Below are 9,435 nucleotides of genomic sequence, written 5' to 3'. Positions count from 1 at the left end.
TGGCACCAGGGCAGGAATGGATTCTCAATATTCCTGGATTTCAGTGCTTTAAAAGGGATAGAGAGGGTGGAAAAAGGGGAGGAGGGGTGGTATTACTGGTCAGGGATACTATTACAGCTACAGAAAGGGTGGGTAATGTAGCAGGGTCCTCTTTTGAGTCAGTACGGGTGGAAGTCAGGAACAGGAAGGGAACAGTTACTCTATTGGGGGTATTCTATAGGCCCCCTGGTAGCAGCAGAGATACAGAGGAGCAGATTGGGAGGCAGATTTTGGAAAGGTGCAAAAATAACAGGGTTGTTATCATGAGTGACTTTAACTTCCCCAATATTGATTGGCACCTGATTAGTTCCAAGGGTTTAGATGGAGCAGAGTTTGTTAAGTGTGTCCAGGACGGATTCCTGTCACAGTATGTGGACAGGCCGACTGGGGGAAATGCCATACTAGATCTAGTACTAGGTAATGAACCAGGACAGGTCACAGATCTCTCAGTGGGTGAGCATCTGGGGGACAGTGACAACGGCTCCCTGGCATTTAGCATTATCATGGAAAAGTATAGAATCAGAGATGACAGGAAAATTTTTAATTGGGGGAGGGCAAATTATGAGGCCAAAAGGCTAGAACTTGCGGGTGTGAATTGGGATGATGTTTTTGCAGGGAATTGTACTATGGACATGTGGTCGATGTTTAGAGGTCTCGTGCAGGATGTTAGGGATAAATTTGTCCCGGTGAGGAAGATAAAGAATGGTAGGGTGAAGGAACCATGGGTGACAAGTGAGGTGGGAAATTTAGTCAGGTGGAAGAAGGCAGCATACATGAGGTTTAGGAAGCAAGGATCAGATGGGTCTATTTAGGAATATAGGGTAGCAAGAAAGGAGCTTAAGAAGGGGCTGAGAAAAGCAAGATGGGGGCTTGAGAAGGCCTTGGCAAGTAGCATAAAGGAAAACTCCAAGGCATTCTTCAATTATGTGAAGTACAAAAGGATAACAGGAGTGAAGGTAGGATCAATTAGGGATAAAGGTGGGAAGATGTGCCTGGAGGCTGTGGAAGTGAGCAAGGTCTTCAATGAATACTTCTCTTCGGTATTCACCAATGAGAGGGAACTTGATGATGGTGAGGACAATATGACTGACGTTGATGTTCTGGAGCATGTTGATATTAAAGGAGAGGAGGTGTTGGAGTTGTTAAAATACATTAGGACGGATAAGTCCCCGGGGCCTTACGGAATATTCCCCAGGCTGCTCCATGAGGTGAAGGAAGAGATTGCTGAGCCTCTGGCTAGGATCTTTATGTCCTCATTGTCCACGGGAATGGTACTGGAGGATTGGAGGGAGGCAAATGTTGTCCCCTTGTTCAAAAAGGGTAGTAGGGATAGTCCAGGTAATTATAGGCCAGTGAGCCTTACGTCTGTGATGGGAAAGCTGTTGGAAAAGATTCTTAGAGATAGGATCTGTGGGCATTTAGAGAATCATGGTCTGATCAGGGACAGTCAGCATGGCTTTGTGAAGGGCAGATCATGTCTAACAAGCCTGATAGAGTTCTTTGAGGAGGTGACCAGGCATATAGATGAGGGTAGTGCAGTGGATGTGATCTATATGGATTTTAGTAAGGCATTTGACAAGGTTCCACACGGTAGGCTTATTCAGAAAGTCAGAAGGCATGGGATCCAGGGAAGTTTGGCCAGGTGGATTCAGAATTGGTTTGGCTGCAGAAGGCAGAGGGTCGTGGTGGAGGGAGTACATTCAGATTGGAGGATTGTGACTAGTGGTGTCCCACAAGGATCTGTTCTGGGACCTCTACTTTTCGTTATTTTTATTAACAATCTGGATGTGGGGGTAGAAGGGTGGGTTGGCAAGTTTGCAGACGACACAAAGGTTGGTGGTGTTGTAGATAGTGTAGAGGATTGTCGAAGATTGCAGAGGGACATTGATAGGATGCAGAAGTGGGCTGAGAAGTGGCAGATGGATTTCAGCCCGGAGAAGTGTGAGGTGGTACACTTTGGAAGGACAAACTTCAAGGCAGAGTACAAAGTAAATGGCAGGATACTTGGTAGTGTGGAGGAGCAGAGGGATCTGGGGGTACCTGTCCACAGATCCCTGAAAGTTGCCTCACAGGTAGATAGGGTAGTTAAGAAAGCTTATGGGGTGTTAGCTTTCATGAATCGAGGGATAGAGTTTAAGAGTCGCGATGTAATGATGCAGCTCTATAAAACCCTGGTTAGGCCACACTTGGAGTACTGTGTCCAGTTCTGGTCACCTCACTATAGGAAGGATGTGGAAGCATTGGAAAGGGTACAGAGGAGATTTACCAGGATGCTGCCTGGTTTAGAGAGTATGCATTATAATCAGAGATTAAGGGAGCTAGGGCTTTACTCTTTGGAGAGAAGGAGGATGAGAGGAGACATGATAGGGGTGTACAAGATAATAAGAGGAATAGATAGAGTGGATAGCCACCACCTGTTCCCCAGGGCACCACTGCTCAATACAAGAGGACATGTCTTTAAGATAAGGGGTGGGAAGTTCAAGGGGATATTAGAGGAAGGTTTTTTACTCAGAGAGTGGTTGGTGCGTGGAATGCACTGCCTGAGTCAGTGGTGGAGGCAGATACACTCGTGAAGTTTAAGAGACTACTAGACAGGTATATGGAGGAATTTAAAGTAGGGGGTTATATGGGAGGCAGGGTTTGAGGGTTGGCATAACATTGTGGGCCGAAGGGCCTGTAATGTGCTGTACTATTATACATTCTATGTTCTATGTACCCTCACCAGAAAAAAATGCAGCAGATCAAGAATGTACCTCACCACCATCTTCTTTTACGCGAATGGCGCAAAATAAACCCTTCCGGCCTTTCAAATCACGCCACCTAGCAACCCACCTATGTAACCGTAGCCTAATGAGGAAAATTTACAATGACATATTAACCCTCCAGCTGGTATGTATTTGGGCCATGAGAAGAAACTGAAGCACCTGGAGGAAACCCACATGGTCACATGGGAAACATACGAACTCCTTACAGAGAGCAGCAGGAATTGGGTCCAGGTCACTGGTACTGTAAAGCGTTGTGCTAACCACTATGCTACCATGCTACCTCTATTATATTTCCGTAGTATTATATTTTATTTGCACAGTTTGTCTTCTTTTCAAAGTCAATGCGTATGTTCATGAGACGCATTCTGAAAAGTCCAAATTATACATTGTTTTTAATAGAATTTTGATACTTGTAAATATTACAGAAACAATTCATTGTTGAAATAACTTTAGCATTAAACAAGTGATTTATGCTAATTTTGTGGTTTATGCATGATTTTTAGAAACATATTTAATGTACCTTTTTCATGGTTCTATATGGTTAAAGTAGCATTTAAGTGTAGGTTGTGAGATTTGCCATACGTGAAATCTACTACAGAAGGAATTTATTAAGTGCATCATGCTATGCCACATAGTTTATAATGTAGTCAACACACATCAAAGTTGCTGGTGAATGCAGCAGGCCAGGCAGCACCTCTAGGAAGAGGTACAGTCAACGCTTCAGGCCAAGACCCTTCATCAGGACTAACTGAAGGAAGGGTGAGTAAGAGATTGAAAGTTGGAGGGGGAGGGGGAGATCCAAAATGAAAGGAGAAGACAGGAGGGGGAGGGATGGAGCCAAGAGCTGGACAGGTGATTAGCAAAAGGGATACGAGAGGATCATGGGACAGGAGGTCCAGGAAGAAAGACAAGGTGGGGGGGAACCCAGAGGATGGGCAAGGGGTATACTCAGAGGGACAGAGGGAGAAAAAGGAGAATGAGAGAAAGAATGTATGTATAAAAATAAATAACAGATGGGGTACGAGGGGGAGGTGGGGCATTAGCGGAAGTTAGAGAAGTCGATGTTCACGCCATCAGGTTGGAGGCTACCCAGACGGAATATAAGGTGTTGTTCATCCAACCTGAGTGTGGCTTCATCTTTACAGTAGAGGAGGCCATGGATAGACATGTCAGAATGGGACTGGGATGTGGAATTAAAATGTGTAGCCACTGGGAGATCCTGCTTTCTCTGGCGGACAGAGCGTAGGTGTTCAGCAAAGCGGTCTCCCAGTCTGCGTTGGGTCTCGCCAATATATAAAAGGCCACATCAGGAGCACCGGACGCAGTATATCACCCCAGCCGACTCACAGGTGAAGTGTTGCCTCACCTGGAAGGACTGTTTGGGGTCCTGAATGGTGGTAAGGGAGGAAGTGTAAGGGCATGTGTAGCACTTGTTCCACTTACAAGGATAAGTGCCAGGAGGGAGATCAGTGGGGAGGGATGGGGGGGACGAATGGACAAGGGAGTCGCGGTGGGAGCGATCCCTGCAGAAAGCAGAGGGGGGGGGGAGGGAAAGATGTGCTTAGTGGTGGGATCCTGTTGGAGGTGGCGGAAGTTACAGAGAATAATATGTTGGACCCGGAGGCTGGTGGGGTGGTAGGTGAGGACCAGGGGAACCCTATTCTTAGTGGGGTGGCGGGAGGATGGAGTGAGAGCAGATGTACGTGAAATGGGGGAGATGCGTTTAAGAGCAGAGTTGATAGTGGAGGAAGGGAAGCCCCTTTCTTTAAAAAAGGAGGACATCTCCCTCGTCCTAGAATGAAAAGCCTCATCCTGAGAGCAGATGCGGCGGAGACAGAGGAATGCGAGAAGGGGATGGCGTTTTTGCAAGAGGCAGGGTGAGAAGAGGAATAGTCCAGATAGCTGTGAGAGTCAGTAGGCTTATAGTAGACATCAGTGGATAAGCTGTCTCTAGAGACAGAGTCAGAAAGATCTAGAAAGGGGAGGGAGATGTCGGAAATGGACCAGGTAAACTTGAGGGCAGGGTGAAAGTTGGAGGCAAAGTTATTAAAGTCAACGAGTTCTGCATGCGTGCAGGAAGCAGCGCCAATGCAGTCATCGATGTAGCAAAGGAAAAGTGGGGGACAGATACCAGAATAGGCACGGAACATAGATTGTTCCACAAACCCAACAAAAAGGCAGGCATAGCTAGGAACCATATGGGTGCCCATAGCTACACCTTTAGTTTGGAGCAAGTGGGAGGAGCCAAAGGAGAAATTATTAAGAGTGAGGACTAATTCCGCTAGACGGAGCAGAGTGGTGGTAGAGGGGAACTGATTAGGTCTGGAATCCAAAAAGAAGCGTAGAGCTTTGAGACCTTCCTGATGGGGGATAGAAGTAATGTAGTATTATAATGTAGTATTGTAATTGAGAGGATCAGAAAGCAAATGTATTTATGTTTACCTAAATTTTAATAGCTGACTGTATATTAGTAAATAAATAGAAGTTCATTAATATTATAGATGCAGTAATTGTTATGGATTTTTTACTTTAAAAGAGGAAAAGCGGTATATCAGTTGTAGGTATCCTTTAAAGGTTGTGTACCCTGTGATAAGACCTTTGATATATTGTTATATCTACTACTACCACCATTAATTGGGTGTTGCTTGCCATCAAGACAGAAGATTTGGTTACCTATTCTTGGTGTATGCACTTCAACCATCAGGTTCCTGAACTGACATGGATAACTTCAATTACTGCTACTCTGAACTGATTCTACGACCTACAGACTTACTTTCAAGGATTCTCTACAACTCGTGTTCTGAGTATTATACTTTATTTGCACAGTTTGTCTCCTCCTGCACATTGGTTGCTTGTTAGTCTTTGCCAGTTTATGTATAATTTTTCATAAACTCTGTTATTCCTTTTTTACCTGTATATACCAGCAAGAAAATAAATCTCAAGGTAGTATATGATAACATATATGTACTTTGATAATAAATCTGATTTGAAATTTTAACTTTGAAATGCCAATATATACAAACCCATGCTTGCTACATCAGTTGTCAAGACAGCTGAGTTCTTCCCAGTTTCAGGAAGATACAGAGTTATGAGAAGGATAGTCAAAGGGTAAAGTGTGTATATTTTCTAATAAATTGCACCATCATTCATTCCAATTGCATGTAAGCCCTTGATGATTGTATGTGACTATTAGAATCCTTATCAACAGCTCTCTCCATGCAATAATGTGATCATGTAATTAAGTCATGCTTTAGGCTTGAGAGTGAAGTATCATACTCTTGAGTTTTTAAAACCAGCCCTATCAGTGAAGAGAAAAATATATTTATTGCATACTGCATTGTATATTGCAGCGTTCTGCCTTTCGTGGCATTATAAGGAATATTCACAAAATGCTTCAATTGGTTTTTGGAATCCATAACAGAGGCTGGGGAAGATGAAAGGATGTGTTTATAATCCTAGTCTGTAACACCCAGTAAATGAATGTTACAATATCTTCAAAGGTATTGAAATTGTGTGCACTATGCCATCTCCCATACTTGGAAGACAAATACTGACCAAGATTTTTTTTGTCATATCAGAAGACTGTAGAGAACAAGGCTATTACAATGGAATTGTGCTGTTTCTTTTGTAGTTGTCTATTTTAATAATTCTGGCACAATAAGTGTAAATATTGTGAAGGAATAAAAAAAAGAAAAATAGTCTTTGTAGGCATAGATCTAATAATCAATCTGACAGGTATAGTAGAGTTTAAAGTCACCTCCCTCATTTCATTTATTCACTATTATTCCACATCTGGTACAGGTGGTTTCTTTCAAAAATTGTAGGATCATCTTCACAATCAGTGGAAAAGTGACAAGTAGTTTTCTCCTTATAAACTGCAAATTCCAAAATTTCAATCCATTTCAATCTAAAGGTGGATTGTGGGATTTTTATGTTTACTAACTGGTTCAGTATTCCAATGGGTTCATTACCTTTCTTGATAACAAAGAAATATGAATGTTCCATGATGTCTGAGGCACCAGCCAGGAACAAAGGGGGGAAAAAAAGACTTGAAGTAAGTCTCCAGGCAACATGGTGAATATTTTAATAACACCACTGCATCTTCTTTGGCAGTCTTCATGGTAAGTCAGAGGATATGTCACTGTTTAACAATAAATTTAGTTCTGCCATATAAAGAATGAAATCAGGCCCATTAAGTCATAGAGGCTGAAAAAATATTTTTTTTTATCCAAAGCTATTCCTATTTTATAATCTATCTATTAAATTGAACTTCAGGCCTGCAAAAATACAATTATAAATAAATTTTTAGAAGAACATTCATGTTAAATTATGTGTGTGAAAAAAATCCATTAAAAATCAGCTTTTGAATACTTCTTACAGAATGTGATAGTAGTCTGCAATGCAATTGAGTTTCTAACTATAAATTTATATTATTCATAGGCTAGCTTTGTTAATTTTAATTAAGATATTAACATTATAGTGGGATGAATCCAATTGCAGTTGCATGTTCTGACCACCAGGTGGTATTTAGGTGCAAAGTGAGTTGGTATTGGTTGAGATTTTGCATTAGTCATGCTGATGAATTGGGAAAATGAGAGCAAATTCCAGGTTTCTATGTTTACTTGGCATGAAGTTCACAAAGTAACTGTTAATGATTCAGCTCACCATCTTTTATGTACTTGCAAATTAATTTCCCCCTTATGCAAAAAAAATGAAACAAAAACAGAAATGCTGAAAAAATTCAGTCTATAAAGCAACATGTATGGGAAAGAAAACAGTCTATGTTTCAAATCAGTAACCCTTCCTCAAAGGAGATGGATATTTCAAAACAGGATTGTTCTCATTTTGATGTTTAGGTTATGTCTGCTTCCACCCTAATCACATGAATATGTAGTGATCTTTATTTAATAAAAAATGTGCTTTTCATTTTGCTGGAATGCTCCTTGTGATACTTATTTAATGTGATTGGCTACTCAGTCAGCTTAATGGCATCCCAGTTGCAAGATGTTAGTGATCCCAAGACATGATTATAGTGGATACTGCTTAAAGGATGTACTTGCCACTAAGATGTCGAAATCTTTATGGGTAGCTTTCTTTAAGGTCTACCCCACCGTTATCTGACTATTAAATACAGAAGGTCACTAGTAGAATAAATTGAACTCTTGACTTCACAATCTACCTTGTTATGATCTTGCACCTTGTTTATCTGCACTGCACTTTCTCTGTAGATGTTGCACCTTATTCTGCATTGTTATTGTTTTACCCTGTTCTGCCTTAATGTACTGTGTAATGATCTGATCTGTATAAATCACATGCAAGACAAGCTTTACACTGAAATAGTAAGCCAATTCCAGTAAGTGTTGTTGTTTTGTCACTAACTACAAAAACAGGGCCCTTGTGTTCCTTATATGTTTCACAAATGTGAAGTACCAAGAACAATTTGCAGGGAAATTCACAGAAGATAGAAGATGGAATTTAGTCTAACCAATCCTTATCAACTACCCCCAACCCCCCACAATTTCTAATGATCTTATCAAGTGTATTTCTACAGAAATCTTTCGGTAAAGGTTGCATTCAAATCAATGACTATCCTTGCCCAATGCAAGTTTTTGACAACTCTTGGAATTTGTTCATAAATCTTTTGAAAAAGCCTAAAAACTTCAAATCCCCACAGAATGACTGGACGTCAACTCACAAACATGTTAAAATGTTTGAAATCTGTCCTCATATTATGAAGTAAAATGTCAGGACCAAACCAGAGTTATGATTAACAACTTGTTTCTGTGTAGTTTATTTAATGGAGCAAAATGTCCTAAGTCAATCCATAGCATAGAAATTATATCAAACAAACACTGGCACTGGGATATAAAATACTTAGTGAAAGAAAAAGGTTTAGTGAAGAGGTTACAACAGAGGTAGGTGGAACATTTTAGAAAGGGAATTCCAGAACAATGTCTTGAGTTGAAGTTTGAGCCCCAATGGTGGAGCAACTAAAATCAGAAATGTGCAGTATTTGTTACGGTAAAATCTTTTCTTTCAAACTACTTTAGAATTATTGAAATGTCAGTTTCTGACATTAAAAGGGGACTAATATTTTAATAATACAAATTGAATAATTAATTAAATCATAATTAGGTGACAACACATTGCAAAAAGTACAGTCACTGAAGCCTTTCAATTGTTGATGCAACTTATTCTTTATGTTCTTCACAGAGTAAAGTTGCCGCATTGGGCTAAGTTCCTCTTGTCCTCTGCTGTATCATTTTGTAAAGATTTAGGAAAATACAAAGATTTTGCTGTAAATAATTGGAAAATGAGCTAAAATCAAGTTAAGCTTAAAGAACGTTTTGTTTCCTAAATCTTGTGCCAAGAATGAGGATACTCTGACATATTCTAATCTAACTTCTGCTGAAGCATCCCAGCCCGAAGTGTCGTCCAGAGATGCTGTCTGACCTACTGAATTTCTCCAGCATTTTCTGTGTTTTGCCTTGGGTTTCCAGCATTTGCACATTTCCAGCCTCTCGTGTTTGATGTTCTAACATAATTGTTCTTGAATTTAGGAATTCAAAAGCAGTTTTGTGTGGCAGACCTGGGGAAAATGCAAAAATCCTTTCATGATTTACTTTTGACA

Source organism: Mobula birostris, chromosome 3, assembly GCF_030028105.1.
Source record: "Mobula birostris isolate sMobBir1 chromosome 3, sMobBir1.hap1, whole genome shotgun sequence".
NCBI classification, from domain to species: domain Eukaryota; kingdom Metazoa; phylum Chordata; class Chondrichthyes; order Myliobatiformes; family Myliobatidae; genus Mobula; species Mobula birostris.
This window is presented reverse-complemented; position numbering follows the sequence as displayed.